The 15,886-nt window shown below is 48.4% G+C and overlaps 3 non-coding genes across 3 annotated transcripts; all 3 read left to right on the top strand.

Annotated features, from left to right (window-relative positions):
* Positions 1 to 1,494: 1,494 nt before the first annotated feature.
* Positions 1,495 to 1,708, top strand: LOC141369589 (small nucleolar RNA U3). The gene has a single exon (XR_012373386.1). It is a non-coding gene; the product is annotated as a small nucleolar RNA U3 (small nucleolar RNA).
* Positions 1,709 to 3,410: 1,702 nt separating this feature from the next.
* On the top strand, positions 3,411 to 3,624 carry LOC141369602 (small nucleolar RNA U3). The gene has a single exon (XR_012373399.1). It is a non-coding gene; the product is annotated as a small nucleolar RNA U3 (small nucleolar RNA).
* An 871-nt stretch (positions 3,625 to 4,495) lies between these two features.
* On the top strand, positions 4,496 to 4,709 carry LOC141369599 (small nucleolar RNA U3). Its single transcript, XR_012373396.1, has one exon. It is a non-coding gene; the product is annotated as a small nucleolar RNA U3 (small nucleolar RNA).
* Positions 4,710 to 15,886: the final 11,177 nt, after the last annotated feature.

Genomic DNA, 15,886 nt, shown 5'->3' with positions numbered 1-15,886 from the left:
AGAAATACTCACCCTGTATTGAGCTAAAGCTATACCCACTCTACACAGACTCGTAGACCCAGAGAAAACCTGTAGAGAGAAATACTTACCCTGTATCGAGCTAAAGCTATACCCACTTTACACAGACTCGTAGACCCAGAGGAAACCTGTAGAGAGAAATACTCACCCTGTATCGAGCTAAAGCTATACCAACTCTACACAGACTCGTAGACCCAGAGAAAACCTGTAGAGAGAGATACTCACCCTGTATCGAGCTAAAGCTATACCCACTCTACACAGACTCGTAGACCCAGAGAAAACCTGTAGAGAGAGATACTCACCCTGTATCGAGCTAAAGCTATACCCACTCTACACAGACTCGTAGACCCAGAGAAAACCTGTAGAGAGAGATACTTACCCTGTATCGAGCTAAAGCTATACCCACTCTACACAGACTCGTAGACCCAGAGGAAACCTGTAGAGAGAAATACTCACCCTGTATCGAGCTAAAGCTATACCCACTCTACACAAACTCGTAGACCCAGAGAAAACCTGTAGAGAGAGATACTTACCTTGAACCAAGCTAAAGCTAAACCTACCCCACGCCGACTCGTAAGCCCAGAGGAAACCTGTAGGAGAGAAATACTTACCTTGAACCAAGCTAAAGCTAAACCTACCCCACGCCGACTCGTAAGCCCAGAGGAAACCTGTAGGAGAGAAATACTTACCTTGAACCAAGCTAAAGCTAAACCTACCCCACGCCGACTCGTAAGCCCAGAGGAAACCTGTAGGAGAGAAATACTTATTTTGAACCAAGTTAAAGCTAAACTCGCCCCACGAAGACTCGTAGCTCAGAGAGACCTCTTGGAAAAGTGTGATACCTACCTGTATTAAGCGTAGTTGAGTCCAACCCACGAAGACCCCGGAACACGGGAGCCTGGTCGTGAGGAAACAAAAAGGATTGGAGTTAGGTAGTTGTTCTCTGCCTTCCCTGATACTTACATTGTGTTTATTTTGCCCTCAGGAGGAGAGAGGAGTGCCACGAGGTCAACAGAAATGCAGGAGGTGAACCGTAGACGAAGGAGCTCCATCCGGTCCTTTCCCTGCTGTCCCTTGCCAGTGCTGGCCGGATTTCCCTTCGCCATCCCCCTCTGGCCCCCTAGCTCCCCCCTGAGGGAAAGAAGAAGCCTCATTTTAGATTTCCCTTCCCCAGTTCCCCCTTCATTTTAAATAATTTAAATAAAGATTATATTTTATTGTACTTATCTCTCGCTTGTTTGGTCATTGGGGTGCTTTTGGGACCTCCTCGAGGTGGAACTTAGGGAGGGGCGTGACACACAAAGTCTGTGGTCCGCTCCGAACTGTGACATATCAACTCTTCTTAGTTACAGTCCATGCTAAAAAGTTTTGTGTTTCTCCGCATTTTATCCCTCTCAGAATCATAAAGCCACAACTTACCATCATTAAGTCTCATCGTCTCTATGAAGGTGTGTTCAGTAAGCGCCATGAGATGTTAAGACTATGCTTTCAGGGGTCATTTCTATAGTTTTAAACTAGGAAATGTGTTTTGAAAGAGTTGAGTCTCTTAAACCATGATGAAGAGTGTTGATGTGTTTCTCTGAGCATGAATCAAGTAATGGTTGGTGATCGTTATCACAGATCATTGCTATTGATGAATGTTCTTTAATCCTAATAAGCTTAAAGAAAAGAAATGCATGATCTGAGTGGTTTTGTTATTTGAGATTGGAAAGAAAGAATGTGATAAAGATTTTTTCATTTCTATAAACAAACATTAATATGCGTCTTTTTTTTCTTGTCATCATGTGACAGTGCAGTTACTTCAACAAACATACTGATAGATTTTTGGTGAAGTACACTATTGGTGTTAGTTTTTTCAAGCTCACACTGCAGTAACGAAAAACATGAATCACTTTGTTGTTCAAACTGCACAATGAGGTTTTATTCACTTTGTTGTCTTGGTTTATCTGCATGCATACTACAACACACTGCTGACGAGGTGCAGATACTACAAAACACTCCATAAAGAGGCGTTCCCGAACATCAGTGAAAACATCTTTTCACATAAGTTCTGGAGAGAAATTTCATTGATCAGTGCGTTCACCCTAGATGTGGAAGAGGCGGCAGTGCGAGTGATTTACATGTTAAGTCAATGCAAAGATGCGAATAGGCATGTAGGCATCCTGCGGCGCGGTACACACAAATGGCGCGGGAAACGCGCAAGTTGAAAAATCTGAACTTTGGCAGATATTTGTCCCTCGTTAACCAAACAAGAGCTTGATCTAGTAGTGATGTGATTACAGGAAGCAAGCGGAGTCACTACAGCCCCTCCAATGACACGAATTTCTGTGTGAATGTTTCGAATGACTAGAATTTCAAGTGCGGCTTTCACGTGTGAATGAAGCGAGTAAACTCAAAATTATTAATAGCACATTTTTGCCATCCTTTACCACGTTTGTTGTGAACGCAGTTATAGTTTTGTGTTTCTGAGCATTTTGTCCCTCTCAGAATCAGCTGTTCTCCTGTAGTAGATGGTTACAGTAGAATGTCGCAAAGTAGCAGTTAAATTCACGCATGTGCAATACAACACCAGAATTCCATTGCCGTTCCACCAGAGGCTGCTGCTTAAAGTCCCTAATGAGAGGTAGAGGGAGAGTGTTACTGCGCCGAGTCGAAGTACTCCCAAAAGTGCTATTCCGCCATACATTATGGTTACCCTTTTTAACCCGCTTTTAAAAGCACCATGTTTTATTTTGTGCCACCATATTTGGTCGTATAACTACTCGTTTTAAATAAGGAAAACGTTGATGTGTTTGGTCATTTCTAATTTGATCTCTGTTTGGTACCATTGAATGAACTGGGCTAAGCTATAAGTGCTACCAAAGTCTCGTCGCGCGCCACAGTGCTTAAGTGCACGCACTAAGATGATAGAGGTATGTATCAACTCTTCTTAGTTGAGGTAATAACATAGTTTAATATAACAAAACGATGGAGTATCCCTTTAAGGACCTTTGGCGACTGCAACAAGCTCCGATTTGAACGCCATCCAAGAGTTTTGTAGCAGACCATGAAAATCTGTATGTGACAGCAAAATGCCCCAAAATCCAATGTGCAATCAGTCGCAACCTGCAGGCCGTGAGACTCAAACCTGCAACTCTTGGGTTACAAGCTCAACTCTCTTACAACTAGGCTACAACTGCCCTTGCCACTGTTGTATCCCTAATACTATAAATAATGCATTGTTATTAACAGATTAACACAAATCCATTCATTAACTACTGTCCATGCTAAAAGGATTTATAGATTTGTGTTTTTGCGCATTTTATCCCTCTTAGAATTATTAAGCCACAACTTACCATCATTAAGGTTCATCGTCTCTATGAAGGTGTGTTTGGTAAGCGCCATGAGATGTTAAGACTATGCTTTCAGGGGTCATTTCTATAGTTTTAAACTAGGAAATGTGTTTTGAAAGAGTTGAGTCTCTTAAACCATGATGAAGAGTGTTGATGTGTTTCTCTGAGCATGAATCAAGGAATGGTTGGTGATAGTTGTCACAGATCATTGCTATTGATGAATGTTCTTTAATCCTAATAAGCTTAAAGAAAAGAAATGCATGATCTGAGTGGTTTTGTTATTTGAGATTGGAAAGAAAGAATGTGATAAAGGTTTTTCATTTCTGTAAACAAACATTAATATGCATCTTTTTTTCTTGTTGTCATGTGACAGTGCACCTACTTTAACAAACTAACAGATTTTTGGTAGAGTACAATATTGGTGTTAATATTTTCAAGCTCGCACTACAGTAATGAGAAACCTGAATAACTTTGTTGCTCAAACTGCACAATGAGGTTTTATTCACTTTGTTGTCTTGGTTTATCTGCATGCATAATACAACACACTGCTGACGAGGTGCACATACTACAAAACACTCCATAAAGAGGCGTTCCCGAACATCAGTAAAAACACATATTTTCACATAAGTTCTGGAGAAATTTTTCATTGATCAGTGCCTTCACACCAGACGTGGAATAGGCGGCAGTCATGTGATTTACATGTTAAGACAATGCAAAGATGCGAATAGGCATGTAGGCATCCTGCGGCACGGTACACACGAATGGCGCGGAAAACGCTTGAGGTGAAAAAATCTGAACTTTGGCAGATATTTGTCCCTCGTTAACCAAACAAGAGCTTGTTCTAGTAGTGACGTGATTACAGGAAGCGAGCGGAGTCACTACAGCCCCTCCAATGACACGAATTTCCGTGTGAATGTTTCGAATGACTAGAATTTCAAGTGCGGCTTTGACGCGTGAATGAAGCGAGTAAACTCAAAATTATTAATAGCACATTTTTGCCATCCTTTACCGCGTTTGTTGTGAACGCTGTTATAGTTTTGTGTTTCTGAGCATTTTGTGCCTCTCAGAATCATAAAGCCACAACTTACCGCCATTGAGGTTCATTGTCTCTCTGGAGGTCTGTTGGGTAAGCACCATGAAATATCAAGACTATTCTTTCAGGGATCATTTCTATAGTTTTAAACTATGAAATGTGTTTCGAAAGAGTTGTGTCTCTTGAACCATGATGAAGAGTGTTGATGTGTTTCTCTGAGCATGAATCAAGGAATGGTTAGTGATAGTTGTCACAGATCATTGCTATTGATGAATGTTCTTTAATCCTAATAAGCTTAAAGAAGAGAAATGCATGATCTGAGTGGGTTTGTTTATCACAATTAAGAGATACATTGTTATGAAAATAATTTAACTTTCTTAGACAAAATTACTTTCGGGAGTACTTTGGCTTGTCTGAAAAATCTGCTCCTCTTCTGGTTTGCATAATGAGAGATAGAGGGAGAGTGTTACTGCACTTAGTCAAAGTACTCCCAAAAGTGCTATTCCGCCATACATTATAGTTCAGTCAGGACCACTTAAGAATACCAAAATTATATAATATATTTATATATTATAACAAATATCTGAATTTGGCCAAAGGCTGAGGAATCAAGGGGCTGGGTTGTCATACTGCACCTTTAAGATGCATCCTTTGCATGTATCCCCCAGCCTAGCATAACCAACATTTTAGTATGCTACATATGAAAATAATTAAAAGGGGTGCAATTGTCACAGAAGTGACGATCTTTTAGGCGGAACCAAAAATCGGGAAAGTTGGGTTCCGCCCGGATGTTTCCGCCCGGACCGGTAAGAGAAAACACCGGACATCCGGTAGCGTCGCGAACGCTGAAATCAGCCAAATTATACACAGCTGGCAGTTATTAAGAGGAGCGCCGGGTGATTGGACGAAAGCGACACCAGGAGAGTATTTTAGCACAACGTAAATCACAGTCTGCGTCGTTGTTTGTTACGGTGTGTTGTTGTGTATCGTAGCGCCGAGTTGGGCTCGCTGGATACGCTGTTTGGATCGCTGTATTGCTCTCTCTCTCTCTCGCTTGAATCATTAGATCTATACAAAGGAAGATATCGACGACCTTATAGGTGGAACATTAGACAGATACCGACGTTTGGATGAGAGAAACGGAGGAAGAGGAAAACTTACTGTTGTGAGTACACGCCTGTAGAAAGGTGGTGTTGGTGGCTGGAAAACGCCTCGTTTATGCATCTGGAGTCATTACAGCGTGAAGTCAACCTAGGACGAAGGGAGACCGAAGTTGTGAGTAAATACATCACTTGAAGTAGGTGTTTTATATGCAGTTGATTTATACAATCGTTTGGAGTGTTTTCAAGAGAGAACGAGTGGCCCTACCCCTGTACCAGCGTGGTGGGTGAGCCGAAGGGTTTTTGTGTAAGCAGCTACAGTGACGACAATAAACAAACACTAGGCCGTCTACCATCTCCCTATTCTCGCCCGGAGCAAAGTGGAAGAAGGCGGGTGTCATTGTGTGCACTGAGCGTGGTGGGTGAGTCTTTTGGATGTAGAACTTTTCACTTGAAGTGGTGCTGTGTAATGCTGTGTATTGCAGTGAGAGTGCTGTGTCTTGTCTGACGTAACCCTGCCTTCAGTCACTCGTCCCGGGACGACGAAGAGGAAAAACGGCGCTAGAGAACATCTGTAAGATTATGCTGTAGTGCGTTTCAGTCGAACAGTATTACAGAGTGGCGGTGAAGAATTGTGCGATTGGCGGTGTGCGTGAGTATTATCTCTACTGTTGTTACCTTATCTGTGTCTTTTTCATCACCACAGAGTAGAGGCGAACGAGATCCGCCGGCCCGAGGTCTCGACGAAAGGGCGCCCCGGTCCAGTTTCGATCGACCAAAGGGTCTCGAGGAAAGGGCAGCGCTCGACCCGGTGTGCCGGCGCGACGTTCTCGCCCCTCTGTCAACCAACGAGTTCGCAGAGTGGGTCTTGGTCCCCGGCGTCCCATTGCAAACCACTGTTTAATCGACGCATTGCATAGCCAGCCAGCGTTAAGCCCGCCACCAGCGGTCGGCTGTGGAGAGAAAGAGAGCCGGCGTGAACACTGAGATATTGAGCTGTGGAGAGAGCCATACCTACCTAGAAGCTGTAACCCGCACAGAGGTGAGAGAAAACCTAGAAATCGATTCACTGTGTCCTTGTATTCCAGCAGTCGTCTGTGGAGAGAAAGAGAGCCAGCGTGAACACTGAGATATTGAGCTGTGGAGAGAGCCATACCTACCTAGAAGCTGTAACCAGCGCGGAGGTGAGAGAAACCCTCGAAACCGATTCACTGTGTCTCCTTGTATCCCAGCAGTCGTCTGTGGAGAGAAAGAGAGCTAGCGTGAATGCTGAGATACTGAATTGTGAAGAGAGCCATACCTACCCAGAAGCTGTAGTCAGCGCCGAGGTGAGAGAAACCCTTGAAGATGATTCACTGTGTCCCTGTGTTCCAGCGGCCGTCTGTGGAGAGAAAGAGAGCTAGCGTGAATGCTGAGAAACCGAGCTGTGAAGAGAGCCTAGAGGGGCCGTTATTTTAAGTTCCCCTTTTTCCCTGCCCTATTTATTATTTTTAAATAAATTAAATAAAGTACATTTTAATTTATGCCTACCTTGTGTGTCTGGTCATTGGGGTGGCTTTGGGAATCTCCTCGAGGTGGAGAAAGGGGCGTGACCTTACTTACATCTGGGTCCACCCCGACTTGTGACAGATTTGGCGTAGTCGGCAGGGTTTCCACCTCGAGTTGAGTAACCAGACTAGCCCAATGACCGACAACGCGGGGCCCGCAGCCCAACCCCGTGCGGTGCCTGTCTTTATGTGCAGCCCTTGGGTCCAAAAGTATGGAGGGACAGAGTCGGGAGTACGACTAACGGAATGGAAGGCCCAGTTAGAGTATCTAGCCGACCTACAAGGCCTTAGTGTAGCCCAGCGGCTCCAGTTCGTGCTGAACTCCCTAGAGGGAGAAGCGCGGCGAGAAGTACAGGTCGCCCCTGAAGCTGTCCGAACCAATGCCCAAACTATATTCCAGTTTCTCACCGAGCAATATGGTGACCACACCCCCGTAGCCGTCCTCCGTTCCCAATTTTTTAATAGTAAACAAGGCCCCCGACAACCCATTAGAGCTTTTGCCCTGAGACTGCGCGAGCAGTTCACCCGGCTACAGACCCGCTGTGATCATGGGCTGGGAGACGGAGAGACTTTGCTGCGCGACCAATTCCTTCTGGGGATGAAAGAGGGCCCCGTGAGACAGAGTCTGAGGGTCCAGTTTCGGAGAGACCCCGACCTCACATTTGAAGATCTAAGGAAGGAGGCGCTAGCTCTGGAGGGCGATGAGGTTGAAGTGAGTGAGACCCCAGTATGCGCGGCCGTAAATGAAAACGTGCCAACACAACCAGAACGCACGGATTGGAAGCAGGCTCTGAAAGCAGAACTTTTGAAGGATGTCCGGGAGCAGATGTCAGAATTATCAAAAACTCTTCTGGGAGAGCTGCGCCAAGGTAGGGCGCGGGAGGAACCAAGGCCGGCACCCCGAGAGCGAGTATACTCGGAGAGGAGCCGAGAGCCACCTGGACGCCCAAATCGCTATAATCGGCCCCGTTTCGAATGGGATGACCAGGGGCGGCCGATTTGCAACCGTTGTGGTGAGCCAGGACATTATAGCCGTCAGTGTGGGCCCCGCATGGCATCGGAAGGGGGTTTTTAGGACGACCGGCCACAGTGGGTCATGTGGCCGGGACCCCTCGAGAAGACCCGGGAAGAAGGGACAGTTCAAGCAACAGATGATCGGGCATAGCCCGGTGGCAGAAGTAAAAGTGTGTGGCAAGTGGATTCAGTGCCTGGTAGATACGGGCTCACAGGTAACGATGTTTGCAGAAAGCCTCTCCAAGGAGATATTCGGACGAGGGGGAACACAAGGAGCGGAGGCCCCCTGGCTGACGTTGAAGGGCGCTAACGGCCTGGAAATCCCCTACATTGGCTATCGCCTGACGGATTTGGAAGTGCATGGAGTAGTTGTCCCCCAAAAAGGTGTGATCATTGTTGAAGATAAGTGTTTGGGCGCCCACAGGGCCCTGTTGGGCATGAATGTCCTCTCTGATTGTTGGGAGGAGATATTCCGGGCTAGGCCTGGTCCAAGGATCTCACCTACCGAGAGGCCCAAGTGGGAGCGCGTAATGGCCGACTGCCGCCGGGTCCAGATGAACCAGGTTCGTAGAGATCGGGAGGAAGTGGGAAGAGTAATGTGTCGTTTTGCTTTGTCTATTCCCCCTAGGAGTGAGGCTATCGTATGGGCAAGAGTGCCCCTTCGGGAAGCGAGCCCTGAGGAGTGGGTGTTGGTAGAGTCACACACAGATTGTCCACAAGTGGAGGTAGCACGAGGATTAGCTGCGGTCCACCGGGGGAGGATCCCTGTGAGGGTACGACACGAGCACCCCTATGCAGTACAAGTGTACCGACATCAACGACTGGCCCAGCTGACGATGGTCACGCCCCACCAGGTGAGAGAAGAGAGGGACGTCAGTTTCCGTCAGGTGTGCCCCACTGTGATCGAGGTGGCCCTGACTCAGATGGATGCCCCGGCGAGTAGCCAGGGGAGAGGTGTGCCAAGACATCTGGCGGGTGAGTCACTGCAAGGGGATGACCTGGGACAGGCACAGACACAGAAACTACAGACACTCCTTCGGAAGTGGCAACATGTGTTCGCGAGGCACGATGAGGACTATGGGTGCACCCGGGTAGTGGAACATCATATCCCCACTGGGGATGCAGGGCCCAGTAGGGAGAGGTACCGACCGATCCCACCTACCTTGTATGCAGAAGTGCGTACACTTCTGCAGGGCCTGTTGGGCCGGGGCATCGTCAGAGAGAGTAGTAGCCCCTGGGCAGCCCCCATCGTGCTCGTACAAAAGAAGACGGGAGCCTGGAGGTTCTGTGTGGACTATCGCAAGTTGAACCTGGTAACCAAGAAAGATGCTTTCCCTTTACCACGAATTGAAGACTCTCTCGCTGGCCTCACGCAGTCAGCCTGGTACTCCACCCTAGATCTGGCCAGTGGATATTGGCAGGTGCAAGTAGCCGAGGCAGACCGGGAGAAGACTGCCTTTACGACCCCGTTCGGACTATTTGAATGGGACTGGATGCCTTTCGGGCTTTGCAACGCTCCGGCCACCTTCCAACGCCTGATGCAACGCTGCCTTGGAGGTCAGTTGATGGAGTCAGTACTGGTATACTTGGATGATGTGATTGTGTATTCCCCAGATTTCGACTCTCACCTCCGGCACCTAGAGGAAGTCTTTCGAGCCATGGAGAGATACGGGCTGAAGCTGCAGCCAGACAAATGCCACCTGCTGCGGCGAGAGGTGAAATTTCTGGGCCATGTTGTCAGCGCAGCAGGGGTGGCCGTGGACCCCGAGAAAGTCTCTGCAGTGAAGGATTGGAATGCGCCTAAGACTGTGAGGCAAGTACGATCCTTTCTGGGGTTCGTGGGATATTACAGACGTTTTATTAAGGATTTCTCGAAGATTGCCAAGCCCCTTAACCAGTTGCTGGTTGGCACGGGACGAAGCCGGGGCCGTGGATCGCCCTCTATTAACTGGGGTAGTGAGTGCGAGATGGCCTTTCAGAGGCTGAAGCAGGAGTTGTTACAGGCCCCCATCTTGGCGTATGCTGATTTTTCTAAACCTTTTGTCTTATATACAGACGCGAGCAACCTGGGATTGGGGGCAGTATTGGCCCAACAACAAGAGGGAACCGAGCGGGTGATCGCTTATGCGAGCCGGAGCCTTCATCCGGCAGAGAGGAACGACGCAAATTACAGCTCCTTCAAGCTGGAACTGCTGGCCCTGAAGTGGGCCCTGAGCGAAAAGTTCAAGGACTACCTTTGGGGAGCTAAGGTAACAGTCATCACAGATAACAACCCCTTAGTACATTTACAGACGGCGAAGCTGGGGGCCGTGGAACAGCGATGGGTGGCTCAGCTGGCCAACTTTGATTACAAGTTGCAGTATCGGCCCGGACGAGAGCATACGAACGCAAACGTCCTCTCAAGACTGCCCGAGGTAAAGAGCCCCAGATACCAGGAGTATCGAAGGGAGGATAGCCAAGAGGAGGGCTACATGATAGGGGCTGTAGAGGCGCCAGGAGGCCAGCAGGAAGCCGCACCAGGGAACTGGGGGTGGGACCCCCGCCGTTGGATGGAAAGGCAGGCCCAGGACCGGGACATGCGTCAGGTGAAGACGTGGGTGGAGCAGGGCCAACGGCCCACGCCGGCGGAAAGGCTAGCCCAGACAGAGACTGGGAAGAAGTTGCTGGGACAGTGGGAGAAGCTGGAGCTACAGGAGGGGGTACTTTGCAGGAAGACCCGTGATCCGAAAGTGGGCGGAGAGGTGTGCCAGATCGTAGTGCCCGCCGACCAGGTAAACGCATTGGTCTCAGCCTATCATGACCAGTTGGGACATCAGGGACAGGAGAGGACTGTATCTCTACTGCGTAGATTCTTCTACTGGCCGGGACTGGAGGCGTCTGTGCACAACTTAATTCAAGCTTGCCCCCGGTGCATGTTGTTTAAATCTAGACGAGAGGCCCGAGCACCGATGGTACCCATTCACGCGAAAGCCCCCCTCCATATAATGGCAATGGACTTCCTGACGCTGGGTCGCCCTCGGGACCGTTATCAAAACATTCTGGTAATTACTGACCTATTTACCAAGTACGCCTGGGCAGTCCCGACGCTCGATCAGACAGCCAACACCACCGCCACAGCTCTATGGCGAAATGTGTTCCAGACATTTGGATGCCCCGAGTTTCTGCACTCCGACCAAGGGGCAAATTTTGAATCCAAGGTAATCCGTGAGTTATGCCAGCTGTATGGTTGTACCAAGACCCACACGACGTCGTATCATCCCCAGGGGAACGGAAGCTGTGAGAGGTTTAATCAGACCCTATTGGGGCTACTGGGGACTTTAGACCAACGACAGCAGAGCGATTGGGTGAGTGCTTTACCAAACCTTTTGCAAGCCTACAACAACAGTGTTCATAGCACGACGGGGTATGCCCCTACTTACCTGATGTTCGGCAGGCACGTACGGATGCCCACTGACCTGGTCTTGGGAGTAGCGGCAGACCGGGAAGAAGTGAGCGTGACAGAGTGGGTGGGGCGCCATCACCAGCGCTTACACTTTGCGTACGAACAGGTTTCAAGGAGAATACAGACGGCAGGAGAAAGGAACAAACGGTTGTATGACCGGACTGCCCGAGAGGCCCCCCTGTTACCAGGTGAGAGGGTCCTGGCGAGAGATAACCGGCGGCAAGGAAAGGGCAAGTTAAGCGACCGCTGGGAGGCTATCCCGTATGTCATCTGCAAGCAGCAGAGGCCGGGACAACCGGTGTACACCATCCGGCCGGAGGGAAAACCCGGCCCCGAACGTGTGGTGCATCGAAACATGCTTCGCCCCTGTCCGAACTACCCTGAGACCGTGATGGAGGGGCCCACCGAGCCAGTACCGGAGGCCCCCTGGATGGAAGGATGGGCTATGGTACCAGGTCGACCCGTGATAGTGCCACCCCCGGCCGCCCCGAGACAGCCAGAGATAGCAACCGAGCCAGCTGAGCCCCCTGTGGCCCAGATACAGCCTGAGCTGGCACCTGAGCCGGTTGAACCCCCTGTGGCCCAGATACAGCCTGAGCTGGCACCTGAGCCGGTTGAACCCCCGGCGGCCCAGATGCAACCAGAGGTAGTACCCGAGCCAGCCGAGCCCGATTCACCCGTGAGACGCTCCCAACGGGAGAGCCGAGGACGCCCCCCTGCCCGGTACGGTGAGTGGACAACGCCGAGGCATTCCAGGGACTAGAATGCATTGGCGGGGGAGGATGTCACAGAAGTGACGATCTTTTAGGCGGAACCAAAAATCGGGAAAGTTGGGTTCCGCCCGGATGTTTCCGCCCGGACCGGTAAGAGAAAACACCGGACATCCGGTAGCGTCGCGAACGCTGAAATCAGCCAAATTATACACAGCTGGCAGTTATTAAGAGGAGCGCCGGGTGATTGGACGAAAGCGACACCAGGAGAGTATTTTAGCACAACGTAAATCACAGTCTGCGTCGTTGTTTGTTACGGTGTGTTGTTGTGTATCGTAGCGCCGAGTTGGGCTCGCTGGATACGCTGTTTGGATCGCTGTATTGCTCTCTCTCTCTCTCGCTTGGATCATTAGATCTATACAAAGGAAGATATCGACGACCTTATAGGTGGAACATTAGACAGATACCGACGTTTGGATGAGAGAAACGGAGGAAGAGGAAAACTTACTGTTGTGAGTACACGCCTGTAGAAAGGTGGTGTTGGTGGCTGGAAAACGCCTCGTTTATGCATCTGGAGTCATTACAGCGTGAAGTCAACCTAGGACGAAGGGAGACCGAAGTTGTGAGTAAATACATCACTTGAAGTAGGTGTGTTATATGCAGTTGATTTATACAATCGTTTGGAGTGTTTTCAAGAGAGAACGAGTGGCCCTACCCCTGTACCAGCGTGGTGGGTGAGCCGAAGGGTTTTTGTGTAAGCAGCTACAGTGACGACAATAAACAAACACTAGGCCGTCTACCATCTCCCTATTCTCGCCCGGAGCAAAGTGGAAGAAGGCGGGTGTCATTGTGTGCACTGAGCGTGGTGGGTGAGTCTTTTGGATGTAGAAATTTTCACTTGAAGTGGTGCTGTGTAATGCTGTGTATTGCAGTGAGAAGGCTGTGTCTTGTCTGACGTAACCCTGCCTTCAGTCACTCGTCCCGGGACGACGAAGAGGAAAAACGGCGCTAGAGAACATCTGTAAGATTATGCTTTAGTGCGTTTCAGTCGAACAGTATTACAGAGTGGCGGTGAAGAATTGTGCGATTGGCGGTGAGAGTGAGTATTATCACTACTGTTGATACCTTACCTGTGACTAATTAATCACCACAGAGTAGAGGCGAACGAGATCCTCCGGCCCGAGGTCTCGACGAAAGGGCGCCCCGGTCCAGTTTCGATCGACCAACGCGTTTCGAGGAAAGGGCAGCGCTCGACCCGGTGTGCCGGCGCGACGTTCTCGCCCCTCTGTCAACCAACGATTTCGCCGTGTGGGTCTTGGTCTCCGGCGTCCCATTGCAAACCACTGTTTAATCGACGCATTGCATAGCCAGCCAGCGTTAAGCCCGCCACCAGCGGTCGGCTGTGGAGAGAAAGAGAGCCGGCGTGAACACTGAGATATTGAGCTGTGGAGAGAGCCATACCTACCTAGAAGCTGTAACCCGCACAGAGGTGAGAGAAAACCTAGAAATCGATTCACTGTGTCCTTGTATCCCAGCAGTCGTCTGTGGAGAGAAAGAGAGCCAACGTGAGCACTGAGATATTGAGCTGTGGAGAGAGCCATACCTACCTAGAAGCTGTAACCAGCACAGAGGTGAGAGAAAACCTAGAAATCGATTTACTGTGTCTCCTTGTATCCCAGCAGTCGTCTGTGGAGAGAAAAAGAGCTAGCGTGAACGCTGAGATACTGAATTGTGAAGAGAGCCATACCTACCCAGAAGCTGTAGTCAGCGCCGAGGTGAGAGAAACCCTTGAAGATGATTCACTGTGTCCCTGTGTTCCAGCGGCCGTCTGTGGAGAGAAAGAGAGCTAGCGTGAATGCTGAGAAACCGAGCTGTGAAGAGAGCCTAGAGGGGCCGTTATTTTAAGTTCCCCTTTTTCCCTGCCCTATTTATTATTTTTAAATAAATTAAATAAAGTACATTTTAATTTATGCCTACCTTGTGTGTCTGGTCATTGGGGTGGCTTTGGGAATCTCCTCGAGGTGGAGAAAGGGGCGTGACCTTACTTACATCTGGGTCCACCCCGACTTGTGACACAATGATTGTGAAAACTGAGAATTGGAGGTGAAGGGGAGGTGGTGGGTGAAATTGTCTGTGCGACAGAGTAGCTACAGAGCGTCTGATTGACTGCTTAAATACTGTTGATTAAAGCAGGTGAGAGTGATTAAGCAGCTGAGCGTCAGCTGGAGTAGTTAGCGATCAGTGATCTGCCTGAACTACGCTTGAATTCCATCTGGTCACTCAAGCTATATTTCAGTCAGGACCACTTAAGAATACCAAAATTATATAATATATTTATATATTATAACAAATATCTGAATTTGGCCAAAGGCTGAGGAATCAAGGGGCTCGGTTGTCATACTGCACCTTTAAGATGCATCCTTTGCATGTATCCCCCAAACACAACAACGAAGTTGAGTGCATAACTTCTAGAGACTGCTTGTCTCGGAGTCTCGGAGGTTCAGAGGAGAGAAATAAAATGAAGGACAGCTGAGGTTGACATTAGTTAATCATTAATTAACGGACCCCCAACACAAGATACGCGTGCAAGATGTTTCTTACATCTTGGCATTGTTGGAGACTTTGTACGTGACATTCACTCTTCTCAATGAGCAGCTACCGCTGCTTCTGTGGGCTCCACCCCCGACCCAAAGCATTCACAGGCGGTCTAGTCCTTGCGCAGCAGAGCAGAGTCTCTCCCAGTTGCAATCAGGGCAGAAGAAGTGGTTGTCTATCCGCGTCTAGACGGCATAATCGTGCATGCGGGAAACCGGAGCTGGCGGATCCCGCGATGGCTTACATTAATGGCAGATATAAATATAAAATGGTCTTTGAATAAAATGAATCACTGTACATAAAATAAATGTACTTGAGGGAGCTGAGCAGCAGCACATTTAGAACAGACAAACTGTACGGAGCTGACGCGTTAATGGCTATTTACCTACAAAACAACGTTTCCCATCATTTATCAGTGTATGTTTTGAAACTGGACTGTTTGGCCATATAAACATGAACATACACACATTTCGTTTTATGAGAACATGAGCAGATAAACAAACGAGAAAACATTTTCAAGCATTCATGTGTCTTAAAATAAAAATTTTTACAGTTCAGAGAGAAAGAGAAACGTGAAATAATGTAGTAAGCCCGTGTAGTAAGAATGCAAATGTGACGTGATGACGTCACTGTTATGCAAATGACGCAATCTAGCGACATTTAGCGACTTTCCAAGCAAGCTTTTGCTACTTTCCATTGAAAATAGTTGGCAACACTGGTTTCTTATGCTTTACATGCTTGTTGAAGATGTGTAGAGCGACTGCCTTCGGGACGTTAAATCAAGTGTAAGACACGAAATGCTGTAAAACTATAACTGTCGAATTTTGAGGCATCAATTAAAACAACATATATACACTGACACTGCAAGGTGACTGAACGATTTTATATCGGAATGGATTGGAACGAATGACGGACATACTCCTTGCTTGTAGTCACATTGGTCTAACGTTACTGGCCTACTGCTGTAAATACGTAAATGTAAATATGGTAAAACTGCTAAATATTGCATAAAATGCTGTTAATAGAACATCCTGCTATACTGTTGATAAGAAAGTTATTGTTTACAGTGACATAGCGATTTAGACTATTTGAGCG

Source organism: Misgurnus anguillicaudatus, chromosome 14 (genome assembly GCF_027580225.2).
Source record: "Misgurnus anguillicaudatus chromosome 14, ASM2758022v2, whole genome shotgun sequence".
In the NCBI taxonomy this organism is placed as follows: domain Eukaryota; kingdom Metazoa; phylum Chordata; class Actinopteri; order Cypriniformes; family Cobitidae; genus Misgurnus; species Misgurnus anguillicaudatus.
Note: the sequence above shows the minus strand (reverse complement) of the source record. Positions and strands in the feature narration are given on the sequence as shown.